Below are 21022 nucleotides of genomic sequence, written 5' to 3'. Positions count from 1 at the left end.
TAGATTTATATTCCAAAACATTTCCTTTAAAAGCGCATTTAAGCAAGCTAAGAGAAGAATTCCAATTTCATTTTCTAAGGGATGTATAAACATTTCTTCTGAATTTCCCTTTCCATTCATCGAAATGCTAGGAAAAGTCAGACATAAAACAACATACAAATCCTCTTTTTTTCTTTCAAGATATTAAATCCATAACTTAATATTTTATTGAAATACGGAATAATACAAGTACGAGAATAAAATTTTAAAATGAAAAACATTTCACATTGAAACACTAAATACCATTAAGTTGATGTTTTATAGTGTTTTGAAATAGTGGTCTGCATCTCTTCAAACCATTATCATAACTTTTAATATAATCTGCAGAATTCCCTGAGACATAGCGATGTCGCCCGCTGAGAAATGTTTGACAATTCGGGTGCCCGTTGCTATGACGACGGCGATGGGAATTTGGCGCAAAACTCTCCTTTTGGTAACCCCGAGATCAAATACTATTGGTTCAGGGAGATAGCAGACGAGAAAAGTGTTTTACTCTGGGATTGTATCTAGCTAATAGAAGAATTCTGTGGTGTTTAGATCTGTGGTGCAAAGAAATTGGCACAACAACGTGGACAAAATAAAGGTAAGCTGTTTTAAAAAAAATAGTTTTGAATGTTTAAACAAATGTATTAATTTATGCATTATTTTTTAAGACTATTTTGGGAGATATATGCAGGAAAATTATTCTTGAATCTATTTTATTCAATGTATTCGAATTTTTTTTTTTCTTTTTGTCTTCGCATTGATAAGAAATTTTTTTAATTTTATTTTTTCTATCGCAAATTACATTAACTGCCAATATTTGTTCAGACATAAGCTGTGTATTTTTTTTTCTTTTTTCATAACTGAATTGAGTATTATGCAAGAAATTTTAAAATTATAATTAGAATTCTGAACATTTTCTGAAATGATTTTAAAAAAAACCGCAAAACATTTTTCAGAAAATGGTATGAATATTTTTTTAATCTTTATGATCAATATTTTTAAAAATTTAAAATATATTTATGATCTAGTACTCTATAATAATTTTCTATAATTTGATAGTATATTTTCTGATAACTGCTTACAATCAAATTATTTCTCTGTAATCTAAACTTATTATTAGCATTCAATGCTATTATTATTATTAGTATACTCTATAATAATTATAGCATCTCCATCTGTATCATAATAACTATAAGTATTATTAGTATTTAGCTTAATATTAGTATACACTTTAAGTAATTTTAAATTAAGTATTGCTTATTTATTAAGATTTTAATTTTATTCTTGTATTCAGATTCGAGTTTTTAAACGAAAATAAAACTTTCATAAAAATAATATTGTTTAAAATTAGAAGGTTGCGTAACATTTTACTTAAGCAAAATGTCTTTTTTATAATAAATTAAAAAAAGGTAAACAATACTTTTTGCAACCTTCTTTATTATTTAACTTTCTCAAAAAATCCTAAGTAAATAAAGCTATAAATATTTTTATATACTATATAAAACAACGATGTCTGAAAAAAAAATTCTAAGAGATGTCAAATATGTTTTTCTTCTTTTTCTACGAACAAATTAGTTGAAGCTCTTAATAATAATTTAACTCACAAAAGACGTATTAAAAACCCATTTAAGGAAAATAGTGCGTTATTCTATGCAATAAAATTTCCTTAAGCTAAATCTAAATCATCAATTATTTAGTATTTAATAATGCATGAAAAATCAAACTGTTAATCGAAAATAATAGTTAGAATAATGCTTAACCATATCAACTTTTTCAAAAAATCATAAGTAAGTAAAATTATAAATATTTTTACATATATATCATATAAAACAACAATATTTGAAAAAAAATTCCAAAAGATGTCATATATTTTTTCCTTCTTTTTGTACAAACAAATTACTAGAAGCACTTAATAATAATTAACACACAAAAGCCGTATTAAAAACCCATTTAAGGGAAATAGGGCATTCTTTCATGTAAAAAAAATTTCATCAAGCGAAATCTAAGTCATTAATTATTTAGTATTTTATAATGTTTAATGTTAATAGAAAATAATAGTTCGAATAATGCTTAACTATATCAACTGATATTTGCAAAAAAAGTACATTCTGCATAAAACGTATTTTTTTCTTTCACATAAAGCACACGAGAACGGAAAAGTACTAATTTTAAAACTGTAATGATTTTTTAACAAGGATTCATTTAAATTTTTCTTAGAAAAACAAGTACTTATTTATTTAAAAAATACATCTAATTCCTTTTAAGAACAACGAAAAAAAAAAGCTTTGTATAGATCGATGTTCAATACTGTTTTAACTGTTTAACAACAAATTAATATAAGGTGACATAATAAGCAAAATATGATAACAACGTTTGGGAACTAATGCCACTATAGGTAATTTAATATTATTCATAAGAAATGTAATAGTAATGCAGTAAAAACAACAATTCATTAAAAGTACTATTTATTGCCCGTATTAATTAAAATTTTATTATATAGTTTAAGAAATCCATTGAAAATTTGCAATATAATTAAAATAAAATATTGTTTAAAATTTGCATAACAATAAAACGATAATATTTTTCGAAGTCGATACAATAATAAATAAAACATTTATTTTTAACTTACTTAATGATTTAAATAAAATCCTTATGTGACATTTGCAAAATTATTAAATGAGAAGTTTATTCAAAATTTCCATGAAAATTAAAAACAAACAAGCATTTATTTAAAATTTGACGAATTATTAAAACGAAATTTGGAATTGAAAGTTTATAAATCTTTAAATAAAATATTTATTTGAAATTAGTTTGATAATTAAAACGAAGTATTAAATTTTCGAACCTTTCATCATACATCACAACTTTTGATACGATTACTGTATAGTAATTACAACTTTAATGACTATTGCAATCATAACTCTAATATTTTTCATATCAATTTAAGCAGTTAAAATGCATTTAAAAAACACAATCAAACACTAATAAATACAAAGCTTAATTAACTATTATTTTGATTCGTATTTAGCATAATGAGGAGTAAAATCAGATAAAAAAGTAAAATCAGCAATTAAGATCAACCTTTTGTTTGCTTACAGTGCTTACTTTGTTGACAACAGATAGTTTTTACGATAATTAAAATAAAGCATTTATTTTTCGAGAATTTTGTTATTCATTGCAATCATAACTAAATAGTATTTTCATAATTATTTAAGTAGTTTAAATGCATTTAAAAACATAAATACTAAAAAATATAAAGTTTTTAAGCTATTATTTTGGCTTTTATACTGTAACATGCTGTGTTCAGTAAGCTGAGTTAAACCAACAATTAAAAGAGACCCTTTGTTGGCCTAAAGGATGAGAGGCATCAACAAATAGTCTTAAATTTTGACTGATAACTAAAAATAAAGCATTTATTTTTTGAGACTTTTACAATTCATTACATGCAACTTTCATAACTATTAAAATCATAACTTTAATATTTTTCATAACTATTCAAGAAGTTGAAATCCTTTTAAAAACACAATCGAATACTACAAAATACAAAGTTTATCAATCTATTATTTTGATCCTTTTTCAATATTTTCATGATGTGTAACAATAAGTTAGCTTTCTAAGTGAAGCCAACAATTAAAAAGAACCCTTTGTTTGCCTATAAGATCAAAAGCGTGAACAAATAGTTTCAAAATTTGTATTATAACTAAAATAAAGAATTTATTTCCCTAGACTTTTATTATTCATTACATGCAACCTTCATAATGTTTGAAATCATAACTCTAATATTTTTCATAACTATTCAAGAAGTTAAAATCCTTTTAAAAACACAATCGAATACTACAAAATACAAAGTTTATCAATCTATTATTTTGATTCCTTTTCAATATCATCATGATGTGTAACAATAAGTTAGCTTTCTAAGTGAAACCAACAATTAAAAAGTACCCTTTGTTTGCCTATAAGATCAAAAGCGTGAACAAATAGTTTCAAAATTTGTATGATAACTAAAATAAAGCATTTATTTCCCTAGACTTTTATTATTCATTACATGTAACCTTCATAACGTTTGAAATCATAACTCTAATATTTTTCATAACTATTCAAGAAGTTAAAATGCTTTTAAAAACATAATCAAATTCTATAAAATACAAAGTTTATCAATCGATTATTTTGATTCTTACTCAATATCATCACACTGTGTAACAATAAGTTGTCTTTCTGAGTGAAGCTAACAATTAAAAAGAACCCTTTGTTTGCCTATAGGATCAGAAGCTTGAACAAATAGTTTTCGATTTCGCAATGATGGGCTTTTAAGAGAAAAGATATTTATCTAAGAGATATAACTCTTTTTTTTATGTTCACTGACATCACAGAAATTAACATTGCCGACCCCAGAGCGGCGAAAGATATAAACGCTGTTAATAATGTTTTCCTGCTATCGTACTTATTCTTCGGAAAAGAAAACTTTCCTCTCTCTGTGATAAAACATTTCTGAGATTTTGCACGAAATTAATTTTAGTTTTCTATTTATGATTTAAAATATCTCGTTTTTGTTTCGGTGATACTTAAGAATATTTGGTGATATTATGTAAATGGATCCTGTAGAATATTTGATGATATTGAATTCTGTGGTACATTTGATGATATAGTGCATAAGGAGTTCTTTAGAATATTTGGCTATTTCGTGCATATAGAATCCTGCAGAATGTTTGGTGATATTGAATATACGGAATTCCTGCAGAATATATCGTACTTTTGTGAATACGGATTCCCGTTGAAAAGTTCATGTAGTGTGCATGGAATCAGAGAGTGTATTTGGTGATATTTTGAAAACTCCAGTGGAATATTTGGTGATGTTGTGCTTATGAAATCTAGAATATTTAAAGATGTGGTGTATACTGAGAAAGCATGGTGATACTGTGCAGACGAAATCCTGTAGAATATTTCGTGATATTATGCCTTCTGAATCCTCTGGAGTATTTGGTGATATTATTCGAGTGAAATTCTGTCCAATGTTTAATCATGTATAGATGGAGATCTGCAGAATATATGGTGATAGTGTGCAAATGAATCCCGATTATATTGTGTTTATAGAATCCAAATGAGTATTTGGTGAAAATGAATGTAGAATCATTTAGAAGTTATGTTCGCACGGAGTGTTGCAAAATTTTTGCAGGTATTGTACATATGTTGAATATTTTGGCATCTATTTAGTATATTTTTCTTTTCAATTTTTGGAAGCACTTGATGGTAACATTTCGATGCAATTGTAGCATAACCGTTTCGAAATTAGATTGACTATATTATCAGAAAATCAAAATTGATTATAATTTTGAATAAATTTATTAGAATTTAAAAAGTGATCTGGGTGTTTCATAGCAAAAACTCTGAATAGCTCTAAATTACAGTTTAACCAAAACAAAACAAAAAACACAACTTTGAAATAAATAAAAAATAAATAAAAATTGGTGGTCGATGAACCAATTTGCTGCTGGTTACAATGTGGCTAACATTAATGTTTCAGCTTGTCCCTGTCATAATATTTAAACTAAGGTGATTGAGGTAAATTAACATAAACTTATTTTTTCCCTTTTCTAACTTCTTCAGGACTTAAAAATGTTAATATGCGCATAACTCTTAAATATATATTTAAAGTGTTTGTAACTCATGATGTTTAATATTATTTTAAATGAAATTTATTAAATCAAGAAATGATACAACATTAAGTTTGCGAAGGAAATCTGGTAAGTATCAATAGAGCTTAAAAAATACAATTGGGTGAATACAATTATTTATGTATGATAAACTATTATGAAGGTGACAAATATCTTCATTTCATTGCCAAAGAGGGGTTACTACTTATAAAATATTAGTTCAACATACATATTTTTAAGACAAGAAAGAAAATCGAGATTCTTACAAATCATGTGACGTAGCTATTTCAAGGTTGAAAGGTAACTTTAGAGTTTTTAAGTTAAAATTCTAGCATTTTGGGTGATAAATTGAGATTTTAACACTCTTGAACATCATTCTCAAGAAATAACTTAAACTAGTTACATATCAAATTTATATCACTTATAAATAACTTTTATTAAATATCAAATTTCTTTATAATTAACTGCATAATGAAATAAAAATTCACAATACCGTATAAATGCATGGACATAAATTTTTTAACAGGAATGTGATTAAAAATCGTTATGCTCTAAAGATAAAATTGGTCGGCAAAATCTTTTATCGTTCCATGACAATAAATTAATCATACGTTTTTCCAAAGAATAATAAAGCCGTGCGTTTCAATTGATAAATTTAATTATTTAAATCTCAAATAATACCTCTTATAAATACATTTAATTAGTTAAATATCTAATAATATGTTTCATAATATCAAAAAATATCAAATAATATCTTTTATAACTTTAATTAGTTAAAAATCTAATAATATCACTAATAAATAATATTAATTAACGAAATATTAAATAATATCACTATTAAATAACTTTAACTAGCTAAATATCAAATTTTTACATCATTAACTATATAATGAAATAAAATTTTGCAATAGCACATAAAACTTGCATAGGTGGTGTGGACAAATAAATGGCCCGGAGAAAACATGATTGTAAATCGTTCTGCTTTAAATATGAAATTGGTTTGCAAGAGCTTTTATTGTTCTGGGACGTACATCTCCGTTTTTCTGCTTTGAAGCCTTATTCGAAGCATTTAGAAAACCATTATTAGAATTCCAGCACTTATTAGAATTCAAAAAGGAATAATGAATTCCTTTGCACTTACGAAAGATTCAATAAAACCTTCATTTATGTATGGAAATATAAAACAAGTATGAAATGCAATAGAATGTCCGAAACTTAGAACTGCACTAAGGTTGCAATAAAGTTTGGACTTTAGTTCAACTTAATTTGAATTAGATTGCAAACTTAAATAAACTTAACTGACTAGAGTGCACTCAAGTGATTTTTCTTTACAGTGGCTGCGGAAAATAAAAAAAAAATAAGTAAATTGAGTTTTTCTATTTCAAAGAAAAACCACACTTAGAAATTTCACAGAATAAAAGGTTAAATAACAATTTATTGAATGGTTATTTTATCATATTTAATCAAAACAGTTTAACATACATACCAACTACTTTATCTTCACATTTAAAGTGGTAGCAATACTCTGGTTATTCCAATTAACTTTTTGAATTATAATGATAATTATAAATGAGTTTGACCACCACTAAATATAAATAATTACAATAAATATATGAAAGCTGAATAATCCTTGCGCAAGCGAATTTCAACGGGATCAAAATATAAATATATTTTTGAGTCAGATTGTTTTTCGTTTATTATTTTACAACCACCCTGAAAATCCATTCTCGGAAAGAGTGAAAGTTGGCAGGTATGGTCTAATGAGCATAAATAATATGGTAATCAAATTGTTAAATTTGAGAAAAACTGTTTATTAACTGCTTTCACCTAATACAGTTAAACAACCAGAATTTTATCGCACCAACTAGGACCACCTAATGAAGCTACTTAGTTCTTTGCAACTGCGTACATATCATAACCGAAAGAGCTTATCCATCACCTCCTACATCAGAAAGCCTCCACACGGTCTTTTATAAGTAGTCCGTGCAGATTGCTTAAAAAGTGAGCCAGTTGTGCGCATGAACCCAAAACATTTTATAAAAGCAATTGAGAGAAATTTATCTTATATATTTGAGAATTGAATCTGTAGTGGTTGACAAGTGAATAAGGCAAACCAATAATATTCATAAATAAGACAAATTTTTAGTCACATATTTGCTACCACTTTCTTATTTCAACTAAATTTTGTATTAGATGAGTCGTTCGGAAAGTGGATGTCCTTCACAGTGGTCTGATCGGACTACCTATAAAAAACCGTGTGGAGGCTTATCTGTCAATCTCATGACCGGCAGAGTTCGAGTCCTAGTGTTGACACCACAATATTTCCTCCATTACCTTCAACACATAAAGAATTTCCAGTGTCCGGCACTCTCTAATGCCCATTATCTTACGTAAAGCCGAGCTCCTGTGTCCAGTTAAATAACCAATTTTTTTGTTACGTTTTGAAAAATGCTAGTTGTAAATGGTTAAAAAACCATATAGTTTTGCATTCGTGGTTCTATAACCATAATTTTTGTAAATGGTTTCAAAACCATAAAGTAAAAAAAATGTTCTTTACCGTAAACTTTACGGTTAATCGGGTGAACAGACAGCTGCCAGTTATTTTACCATAATTTTAGAATGAAAATTTTAACAGTGCACTTGTAGAGTTATAACTTATAATTAGGTGACCTTGTGTGTAAGTTCTTGATAAGATATAAATAAAATAAAACTTAAGAATTGGTGAAATTACTTTTGGAAGCTAATTAGCATTTTAGAGATGGTAAAAAGCAATAATTAAGACACTGTATTCACGTTAGTTGAATTAATTCAAACATTACTTTTAAATTTTCTCATGCTTTTTTAAACTGATAAATGACATGAAATAAAAAGGACATGAACCAAATTTTATATTATTTAGTTTTTGATGTTACAGTTAGAAAGAAAATTACATCACTTAAAAAAAAAAAGTTGAGCTTCAATGATAATTATTACATAAATCTACAGACACCTTATCTGAAGCATTAAAAGCTGAGATAAAGTTGCAATTAAGTTTGCACCATGAAATGGAAAACAGTAAACATTTCAAACAGAGTTCCAGATAATAATTAGATGAGCTTGTGAGTGAGTTCCTAATAGGAAAGGTATAAAGCAAAATTCATGATTTGTTGAAATTACTCTTTGAAGCTTATTACCGTTGCAGAGAACGTAATGAGTAATAATTCAGCTACTGTTATGTGGGTAAACTTGATTTATTCATGTATTCATTAAAATAAATGAATACATGAATTTAAAAATAATTTTAAATTTCCTCACATTTAAATAAATTTTAAATTTTCTCACACTATTTCATAAAATGGCGAGACCAAATTTCGTAATATTTAATTTTTAACCGTTTGAGTGCGGGGAAGCACTATCGCGCTTCGCTGTGCCAAAAATGTGGAGAAGCGCGACAGCGCTTCTCCGCATTTTTGCTAATTAGCGACGCTAATTTGCGTTTTTATTCTGTTGTGTTTGGCTGTCACTAATTTGCTAATTAGCGACAGCGCTTCTCCTGTTTTGTACCGAAAATGCGGAGACGCAGCTGTTGGTTAATTTTCGTAATTAACATAACAAATAGTGATAATAAACATAATAATTAGTGTTGATTACAACTATTTCTATTGTTATCCCAAAAAATTACTACGCATTTCATTTCGCACTATTAGCATATATATAAGAAAACTCTTCAGCACTCAAACAGTTAATTTAACCCCTTGGGGACGGGTGATTCAGAAAAGCATTCGTACAAAATCAGAATCAAGTTGCAATTAAATAAAAAACGGTAACTTAAATGTAGTCGTTACTAATTTGACAGACTTACTTTGCTTTTACTTTAATTATTGTTAGTTTAAACATATATATAATCAATGTTAATTCAAAGTATAACTAAATAGTTTTATTTTGAACAAAGTAATGGTGAATTAAATAAATCAAGCAATTATAATTCCGCCCACAAATAAACTGCTAAAGAAATACTTTGATTACCAGTTTTATCTTTTCACCCTGATTGATACGGTTTTTTGCTGTCACGTATTTGTGACAGTCGGCGCGAAAGGGTTAAAGTTAGAATGAAAATGACTTCAGTTTCAAAGAAACTAAAAATTAACTAATAATTGTTACCGAAATATACAGCAACTTTATCTAACGAATTCAAAAAACGCTAATAATAATGCAAAAATGAAAAATTCACTTTTTTGTAAGCTGGAAAGCTGATTTTGAAATATTAACTAATAAAAAAAACTCTTTTATGTACGAAAATTTAAAATGAGTTTTATATTTTAAACAAATATAACAGAGTACTCAAAATTTTTGGCTGAGCTAAAGTAGCAATAAGTTTGCAAACGTAAAATCAAAACCACTAAAATGCGAATAACTATCTAGAGGAAAACATTCAAACACAGTTCTAGATAATAATTAGGTGAACTTGTGTGTGAGTTCTTAATAGGAGAGGAATAAAATAAAACTTACTGATTGTTGAAATTACTTTAGAAAGCTAAATATTGTTTCAGAGATGATAAAGAGCAATATTTAAGAAACTGTATTCACGTTAGCTGAATTAATTCAAATATTTTATTTAAATTTTCTTATGTTATTCTAAAAAATGAACTGAGCCAAATGTTACATTATTTAGTTTTTGATTTTGCAATTGGAAAGAGAAAGACATCAGTTTTAAAGAAAGTAAAAATTAACTAATAATTGTTACAGAAATATACAGCGACTTAATTAGAAGAATTCGAAAAGCGTTAATATATTTGTAGAACGTAAAATCTATTCCATTCTACGTTAAAAAGCTAATTTTGATATATTAGCTAATGAAAAAAACTCCCTTCTACAGGAAAATTTAAAATGATTATAATATATTAAAATAACACACATAATAGAATATTTCAAATGCTTAGCTGAGCTAAAGTTGCAACTAAGTTTGCATCAAAAAATCAAAAATTAAAAGAAAAACACTAAAATGTATTTTACTATGTCGAGAGAAACATTCAGAGTTCCAGGTAATAATTAGGTTAATTGTGTGGGAGTTCTTAATAGGATAGGAATAAAACAAAATTCACGAATTGTTGAAATTACTTTTGGCAGCTTATTACCGTTGCAGAGAAGGCAATGAGTAATAATTCAGCGACTATTATGTAGGCAAACTGAATTTTTTCATGTATTCATTCAAATAATCCCTTTAAATTTCCTCATACTTTTTTATAATATTACAGAAATCCAATTGTGTATCATTTAGTTTTTAATTTTAAAGTTAGAAAAAAAAATGACATCAGTTTCGAAGAAAGTAAAAATTAATTTATAATTCTTGAAGAAATATACTGCCACTTAATTTGAAGAATTCGAAGAACGCTAATAAATTTGTTGAACGCTAAATCCATTTTTATCGTACGTTAAAAAGCTAATTTTAAAATAATAACTAATGAAAAAACTCTCTTCTCTACGAAAATTTAAAATGAGTCTAATACATTAAACAAATATAACAGAATACTCGAAATTTTTAGCTGAACTAAAGTTGCAATTAAGTTTGCACCGTAAAATAAAAAAAAAACACTAAAATGTATTTTACTATGTCAGGGAAAACATTCAAACAGACTTCTATGTAATAATTAGGTGAACTTGTGTATGAGTTCTTAATAGGATAGGTATAAATTCACAAATTGTTGAAATTACTTTTGGAAGCTTATTACCGTTGCAGAGAAGGCAATGAGTAATAATTCAGCAACTATTATGTAGGTAAACTGAATTTATTCGTGTATTCATTCAAATAATCCATTTAAATTTCCTCACATTTTTTTATGAAATGACAGAAGCAAATTTTGTATCATTTAGTTTTTAATTTTAAAATTAGAAAAAAATGCATCAGTTTCAAAGAAAGTAAAAAAAACGCTAATAAATTTGTCGAACGCAAAATTCATTTCTATCGTACGTTAAAAAGCTAATATTAAAATAATAACTAATGAAAAAACTCTCTTCTTCTCTACGAAAATTTAAAATGAGTATAATACATTAAACAAATATAACAGAATACTCGAAATTTTTAGCTGAGCTAAAGTTGCAATTAAGTTTGTACCGTAAAATAAAAAAAACACTAAAATGTATTTTACTATGTCGGGGAAAACATTCAAACAGAGTTCTAGGTAATAATTAGGTGAACTTGTGAGTGAGTTCTTAATAGGATAGGAATAAAACAGAATTCACGAATTGTTGAAATTACTTTTGGAAGCTTATTACCGTTGCAGAGAGGGGTAACGAGGAATAATTAAGCTTCTCTATTCACGTTAGCTGAATCCACGACAGATATTTGATTCTGGGATTTTTCATGTCTTTCAAGTGCTTCGTTGATGTGCTGAAAAGTATGTTAAGTTAAATGCAATAAAATGTTCTAGAAAATTAACTTAGTATTGCATCAAGTTTGTTAGAGGGTTCCCGAAATTAAAATCTTCGCAAATGGATCAAGTTAAGAGATACTGCTCTTTGAAAATACAAATTAGGCAACGTAAGTAATGTAGTTTAGTTCGAAGTTTTTGATCTACATTGGAGTAAAGATGATTAAACTTTGTAAATTACTTGAAACATTTTGAATTAAGTCTGTGGGACTTTAAATATCAGTAAACCTGGAAAATATTCTAATTATTTTGTTTTATTATAAAAAATTAGGATTTAAAGTCAACTAAAGTAAATGTACACTGAGAAAAAAATATGTTAAAAAATTCTAGAATATGGTAAGATTTATCGTGCGTCTGGTTATATGGGAACAGCAGAAAGCTCGGTAGTTTTTACTCAAGCGCTTTGGTAATGATTTTGGTAAAATTAACAATTAAATATAGTTTTAAAATGTACGATAAAATTTGGTAAGTATGGCAAAATTTGGTAATTTTATCAGGATACCTTAGATCGTGGCATGAAATCCATTTATTCGGTAAAACTAAATTTTCAGTTTTGTATTTTTTTCTAAATCTGTAATAATAAGAGCTATGATTTTAAAAACTAGAGTTTCCGATAAGCCATAACCATATGAACGGAAAAATCACCAAATGAATGGTTTGAATATTGTATAATGTTGATTTTTATAACCAGAATTATGGTGTTATTACCAAAAATATTATTACCATACAGTACGGCGATTTCGCCAGAATTTTTTTCTCCGCGTAAAAATAATAAGACAAAAAAAATTAGGGAGTCTCGTCTAAAATTCAAATGTTTAGGATGTTTTAGAATCAAGTTTTAATAAGTTTCATTTTTTTTGCGCAAACTTTATCCTTACTCGAGAACTAACGATGATTAAATTTTCTTTTCTTATGCATAAATAAGCACGCAATTTGGTCATCTTTACTTCTGAACATGATCATGAATAAGTTATAAACACAAGAAAGCCCAAACGAAGGATATTAAAAAACTGATATTCGAAATATTCAAAACGTTTATTTGAATGTAACATCTAAATTATAATACAAATACCTCATCAAAAGGACACTCTATTTTGAATAAAAAATCTTTTAAAGGACTGAAAATCGAAACGATTTATGTCAGATTGATAATTTGTGTTCTGTAGTATTAAAGCTAATGAATGACTGCAAGGACTCTAAGGTCAGAATTAATCAAATCTCATCCAATTTTTAACTCATTAAGTATTTCGTAAATTTTTAATATATGAACTTATTGTGACACTTAGCACTTTGCTTGTAACACAAAGAAAACACCAAAACGAAAACGTTAAAGAAAAGGCTTCAAAAAGATTTTAAGATTTTAAATAATATATATATATATATATATATATATATATATATATATATATATATATATATATATATATATATATTTAAACTTAACAAAATTATGTATGTTTCATTTTTTTGTAAATAATTCCCTTCTTGTAATTGATTTCACCGTTTTTCTCATATAAAACAGATTACTTTTGATATAAAATGTATTTAAAAACGCAGTATTTTAAAACTTCATGTCCATTATATTTGAAATATTTTTTTAAAAAAAAGATCTTTGGACTTTTAATGCAAGAACAAAGATTCATTTTCGAAAGACGAATCGATTCAGTAGACAGAAACATTTAAAAGAATCCATTTATGAATATAATTATTTCTGACAGAACAAAAGATGTGGTACAATGTGAAATTCTTAACATTTCTTCGACCGAAAAAAGTATTCGTTAAAAAAAGTTTAACAACTTGATTTTTTTTTACAGATTTTCAGTGAAGTAATGTAAAATTCAGGTCAGACCATCATTATGCACTTTCTTTCTTTCATGAATTCACTTAATTTTCACGTTCTTTGTGTTCGAAAGAAAAGTTCCTTGCAGCGCCATTTTTTTTTCCTTTTGAGAGTTTCGTGAACGAGCATCGAACGTTTAAGAATTCATCGTGGGTTTTAATTATGAGATTACTATTTACTTTTGTGTAAATAAATCTTAAGAACAAAAGGTAAACACATAAGACGTAACACACTTTGTGAAAAAAGAAAAAAAGTGGAGGAAAAAATTACTGCTGCTGGAGATAATGACTTTTTCTTCATTTGAAAACAGGGCGCTGTTCACGATGAAGAATAATCATACTCGTGCGTTTAATTTGCGAGAAAACTTGGAACATTTTACTCCAATATTTGTTTAAAATAAGTTTTATTAAATTAAGGTAAACTAATTAGAATACCGAAAATTGTAATAATTCAGGACTTAATCAAGTAATAGATCAGGGTTAATAATTTTCTGAAATTTTTCTAGAATTATAAAGTTTTGATAATATAAATATGCATTGCATATTACGGCAATATATTCAGATTATTTTCCTCTCAGTTTTCCTTTTTATTTTTTAAAAGCTAACGAACAAATGGGGGGAAATTGCTGATACTTCTTTTTAAAACATCTCTAAACTTGTTTCTAACAGCAATTAAAAGAGCAAGAGCATAGAATTAAGAGAACATAGTTTTATTTCATTTTTTTTATTATCAATGTTTAAAACTCAACTTAAATTTAAGCAAAATATAGTTTTTATGCATAATTTTTATGGACGTTATATTTGAAATGTTTTCTTCAGTTATGTTAGATAAAGCATAAATAAAGAGAAACATTTTCAATAATAATTTTTCAATAAATTTCTTTCAACAATAATCTCTGTGTGACTGTTTTTAAGGTGGCAGACAAATTTGGATTTAGGAAGAAATTACTGCAAATTTTCTCCGTAAATTCTGTTACCTAGCTAACTGTTAAAAAATATAGTTACTTCCTTCTTCACTGTTTGAAATTTCTCCGAAAGAATAGTTGAATAACAATTTATTTAATTGATACCTAACCATATTCAAACAAAACTTTCAAATAACCATAAGATGGTATTCAAACTGTTAACTATGATAAAAGCCGTTTATTAACTGCTTTTACCTAATACTGTTAAACAAACAGAATTTTATGGCACCAATTCAGCCCACTTAATGAAGCAAATTAGTTCTTTTGCAGCTGGGTACACATTATAGCCAAGAAGGCTAGCCTCTCAGTCTCATGACCGACAGAACTTGGGTTCGAGTCTCAGCGTTGACACCATAATATTCGCACCATTCTCTTCAAACCAGGATGAGTTTCCAGTGTTCTGAACGCTTCAATTTCTATTACCTAACGAAAAGCCTACCTCCAACATCCAGTTAAATTTCATTTTTACGATTTTAATGCCATGTTGTTTGTAAATTGTTACAAAAACAGTACAGTTTTGAATTAATGGTTTTATAACCATACTAGTTGTAAACGGTTTCAAAACCGTAAAGGTAAAAAATTTTCTTTACCGTAAACTTTACGGTTAAATGAATGGGCAGACTGCTACCAGTTATTTCACCATAATTTTTAAATTAAAATTCTAACAGTGTGCTTCAACTACTCCTTCTTTTCTTGTACTTTTACAACTTTTCACTTTTTAAGAGTTACTTCTAGTTACTTCTACAGTTACTTCTTTTTTTAGGTATTTCTTAGCGTCTTTTTCTAAGAGGAACTAGGTATTTAGGCCTGAAAAGCCTTTGCCTATTCATCTTGAAATGTTGCTTCAAGGTAGAATGCGAAATAGTATCAAATATAGTTTTGTTCATGTAAAAAAGAAAATAATAACTTGTAAATAGCAAATTTAAAATATGCCGAATTTGCTCGTGACATAATTAAAAGCCCATTTGGTTGTCTGTCAGGAATTTAATTGTGGTTGTGATTCTTATTATCGAGTAATTTTTCTAAATGCAGGTTAAGTTCATCTTTATCAAAAAGGCAAAAATGACACATTTTCTACATCAGAGTAATAAAAAATTAGCAACTTTAAGGGGTACAGTGATTTTGTCATCGCTGCTAAGTTTTATGCATTTCGCAGAATATTTTTTCTTACTGTGGCGGAATTAGTATACGTCAGTGTAAAACAACTGTGCTCCCATACTTTCGAACATACTATTCTTTTTACAATGCCTTACATACTCTTACAAAAAGTTTTAAAAAAATTATAAATTTAGAGTATGGTGCAAAATTGGTTAAGGTAACTTAAATTAGTGCATTGTTAACCTTAGATAACTTAACTTAAATGTGCGTTACTCGGCATCTGATTATACGGTTCATAAACTACAAATTAAACTATGAATCCTTAATTTGTATCAAACAAATTAGCATAGCTTAGTATAAATTGACGCAAGTCTCGTCTTTATGAACATTCGGTAATTATTACTTGCATATTTTTTGGTAATTATCACTGCAAAAATTACGGTTTACCATATTTTTTTTGCTCCGTAACATATTATGGTAAAAATGGATTTTACGGTAAAAAGTACCGATACCCTGAGTGCCAGTACTTTTTACCGTAATCTCATCCGGAATTCTGTACAGTGTATTTATCTTTGGTACTTTTTGTTTAAACTCCTTTCAAAGAAAAACATCGCAGAAATCGAAAACCTCTTAACTTCGTAAAAGTTAATCCATTAAAATTTGGAGTGTAAAATCAGCCTGAGTTATTTCAACTCGTTTTCTTTTGAGAGCCAACTAATTTTCTCTGAACCAGGCGACTTAGTCTCATCGGTGGAACTTTCGAATCTTAAGAGGGCCGATCTCTAAGTAAACAGTCTACCCGCTCCCCTTCAAGAAAAAGTTCTACCTCCTAAGAACTCCTGTTTCGTGCCTCCAATTTGTCTCGCAAATCGAGTTAATTATCTTCTATTGATTCACATGAGAGCATGTATAACTTAGAATTTTGCTGGCCTTTTCTGAGAAAGGGCTTTTAATATGCTTCAAATAGGATTAACAATTACCTTCGAAAATATAATACCGAGCCTAGTGGGGACGAAAATGCTCTTAATGCATTAACTATAAAAACTTTATGCAATAAGGGGTAATTTAGTCGAATGGAGACAGTTTTTTTGTTTTTGTTTTCGCTACCCTTTTCTTAATAAGTAGCTTAAAGGAGAATTTTAATGCTTAATGAATTATTTAAGTTGTTTTTTTAACTTAAAAAGCTTCGCTTTTTAAAACTATGTTGTCAGTTTTATTAATTTACATCAAGTTATCCACTTATAAAATAAATAGGTTGTGACATTTCTGTGAAGATTTGTTAAGCCAATCTTTCATACACAGTAAAAAAAAATTCAAATACTACAGAAAAAGAAATATATTTTTAACAGAAAAAAATTTGATTAAAAAAAACTTTTTTCTGCTTTTAACAATTTTTCAATAAATGCAAAAAGTTCCCACTTTTTTTATGGACCTTCTCTGTATTTTGCCGGTTTAAAGCTGTTTTGTAGACGAAAAGGCTTTTCTCTGTTTTCCACTTTAGTCATAAACGGATTAAAACAGTCGGTTTAAAATCTAGTTTTTACCATTCAGTTTTGCTTACCGTTCGATAACCCTACCTTTTTTCAAATTATTTTACGATTATTTTCCATACTTGCTTTTCCTTTGAATAAATTATTTTATGGCTTTGAACATCGTATAAATAAAATTGAGAATCGATTTTATTGTCAAAATGATACTCTATTGGATGATTTTGTTCCTTTATAATTATTTGGTAAGTTAAATTGCCCGACAGTTTTATAATGGGTACTATAGTTTTAAATGTTTCTACACTCAAATATGTTTTCAATAAAACTTTTAAAATAAAGGCAGTTCAATATTTTCTTCATTAAGAAAACCTGAGCTCCGGTAGCACATAAAAGAGAAAGAACTCTCTTTCCAATGAGGGGAACTAGATTTCAAATCACAGCGTTAACTGGTCGAACGAATTCTGATTGCAATTTTCGCTAACTATAATGTTGAAATATTTATTTCATCGAGTTTTTCTTATTGTTAAAATAAGAGTTCATTTGTTCAGATAATGGAATTTGTTTGTTATAATAACAGTACTTACCTGCTTAAAAAGCAGTTGCCCGTTTTTAAATAACAGTATTTTTCTGGGCAATAAACGGTTTTATACTGGTACACCAACTAACAGTTTTTTTTTCCGTAAAATTAACTGATTTTAAGGGTAGCTCACAATTCTTATTTATTTTATGTGCAATTTATTAAAAATACGGATGACATTGATTCCTAATTATCCTTCTATAAAAATGCAAAATTTCTATACACTAAAAAATTCTGGATCAAATTTTTAAGTACCCTGGGAGCATCATCCGTAAAACTAATTTTACCGTTAAACTTTATACCGCATATTTTACAGTAGTAATTATTTAACTACAGTGATTCAATGATTTTACAATAAATATTACTGTAAAAATTTTTTTGTTTCGCAAGATTTTTTTGTTTCGCAAGATTTTTTTGTTTCGCAAGATTTTTCTGTAGGAAATACCGGCATCCTGGGTGCTGGTATATTTTATCGTAATATGTTCCTGAATATTTTACAGTGTAGGGGAAACTAACATTTGAATTTTCTCCTTTAACAATTTAAAACTCATGTATCAAACTTTCAAAACTAAAGAGGATTATATAAATCATAGAGATAATCAAGATCCACAAATTTTAGATTTGAGATAAAAAACAATTATTAACATTATAAGAATTCCATAGCTCCTATTTTTATAACCGCTTCAGTTATAAAAACTTAGTTCACTATATTATTGAAAATATAATAAGTACCATTAATAAACTTTCCCTAGCAACAAACTTTTTTAAAAATACTTTTACTTTAGCTCAGGACACTTAAAATAACAACACAATTTTGAATAATGAATGCGATTACTTTATTGTAAGTAATTCCAATAAAATTATAGCATTTTATTCTTCTGAATTTTATACTGAATATATTTAAAATAACCTGAATCTGTAAAATGCAATAATTAGATGAAAAATATAGTAATTGGATACAAATTATTTGCTGAATTTCGCTTCATGTACAAGAGATTTGTTATCACTAAATTTCAAAATTAGTTAAAAACTTTGTCATAAGATGACGCTACTGTAAGAGGGAAAACTATCAAACAGTGTTTTCCACAGATCACTGTATTTGAAATATTTGCACTAGCATTTGCTAATTTTGCCCTTAAACTTCAGTATACCTAAATCAACAAATAGAGATAAATTTAGAAATCTAATTAACAGTTTAAAAATACTTAATAGTTTTTTTCAGTTGTATCAGCATCGATTAAATATCACAAATAGGCTAAAAATCATTAAATCCCTTTTTAAAGCAGTTTCGATAATTAACGCATACTTATACCGTATTTCTTTGTTATCAGCATCAAAAACGTTCCCAATCTCCAACGCAATTACCTCATAAATATTCAGTAAGTCATTTATTTCAAAGTCTTTCTTATCATAATAATCTTTATCTTCCAGCGATGTTATAAAGACCCCAAAAAAGAGAGAAGAGATTCAGCACCAAGAAAAGATAAAAAATAAAAAAGTCCAAATGCTTTTGTTTCTCACACCTTAAATGCGTTTTCCCTAACTTAGAGCATTCTACGAACTTCAGTCTAAAAACAAGAAACATAAAATTCTTCCACATTTCTGCTCTAATATCTGAAAAGAAGTTCTGATGGCTAGAAATTTCCCTAGAGAGATTCTTACTTATCTCGTGTTTATGCTACTTAGCTCTAAAAATGAACTAGTCTGACGGTTTAAGATTTTTTATGTTGAAAATTTTGTTTGTTATTCAGTTATGTTGCAAAAATATTTGTTTGCTATTCAGATATATTGCATTTTTTGAGATTGTGTCGACTAATGCGGAAGAAATTGTCTGTGTTATCAGATTGTTTGATGTTTCAAACATTTCGGACTTGGTTACAAAGTAATATAACTTTTAACTTTTTAAGTATTTCCCAGGGGAGAATCTTATTTACCTCGTGTAATGGTACTTAGATCTAAAAAGGTTGAGGGTTAAAATTCTTTTGTCCAAAATTTTGCTTGTTATTCAGTTATGTTGCAAAAAGTTTTTGTTTGCTATTCAGATATACTGCATTTTTTTGAGATTGTGTCGACTAATGCCGAAGAAATTGTCTGTGTTATCAGATTGTTTGATATTTCAAACATTTCGGACTAGGTTACAATGTTATATAACTTTTAACTTTTAAAATATTTCCCAGGGAGAATCTTATTTACCTCGTGTTAATGGTACTTAGATCTAAAAAGGTTGAGGGTTAAAATTCTTTTGTCCAAAATTTTGCTTGTTATTCAGTTATGTTGCAAAAATTTTTGTTTGCTATTCAGATATACTGCATTTTTTGAGATTGTGTCGACTAATGCGGAAGAAATTGTCTGTGTTATCAGATTGTTTGATACTTCAAACATTTCGAACTTGGTTACAAAGCAATAATAACTTTTAACTTTTTAAGTATTTCCCAGGAGAGAATCTTATTTACCTCGTGTTAATGGTACTTATATCTAAAAAGGTTGAGGGTTAAAATTCTTTTGTCCAAAATTTTGCTTGTTATTCAGTTAAACTGCAAAGTTTTTTTTTGTTATTTATTTATATTTGAAAGAATTTTGTTTGATATTCCGTTACATATATTATTATTTTTTTGGAGATTATGTCGGAAAATAGTGAACAAATTGTTTGTGATATCAGATGATGGATACTTCAAACTTTTCGGACTTGGTTTAAAAATGATTTAACTTTTAAACTTTTTAGGCATTTCCCAGAGGAGAATCTTATTTAACTTGCTCATGTTAATAGTACTTAGCTCTAAAAATGAACTAGGCTGACGGTTTAAGATTTTTTATGTTGAAAATTTGGTTTGTTATTCAGTTATGTTGCAAAAATTTTTGTTTGCTATTCAGATATATTGCATTTTTTGAGATTGTGTCGACTAATGCGGAAGAAAATGTCTGTGATATCACATTGTTTGATATTTCAAACATTTCGGACTTGGTTACAAAGTAA

General features: G+C 27.5%; 1 protein-coding gene across 1 annotated transcript in view; it reads left to right on the top strand.

Annotated features, from left to right (window-relative positions):
* Nucleotides 1-493: 493 nt before the first annotated feature.
* Nucleotides 494-21022, top strand: part of LOC107454041 (voltage-gated potassium channel subunit beta-2) — a 299430-nt gene continuing 278901 nt past the window's right edge. Inside the window, exon 1 of the mRNA XM_087163534.1 lies at nt 494-622. The gene's annotated coding sequence lies outside the window, so the exon portion shown is untranslated. The remainder of the gene's footprint in view (nt 623-21022) is intronic.

This window comes from Parasteatoda tepidariorum, chromosome 5, assembly GCF_982258835.1.
Source record: "Parasteatoda tepidariorum strain Cologne lab strain chromosome 5, Ptep-v5.0, whole genome shotgun sequence".
Lineage (NCBI taxonomy): Eukaryota > Metazoa > Arthropoda > Arachnida > Araneae > Theridiidae > Parasteatoda > Parasteatoda tepidariorum.
This window is presented reverse-complemented; position numbering and strand designations above follow the sequence as displayed.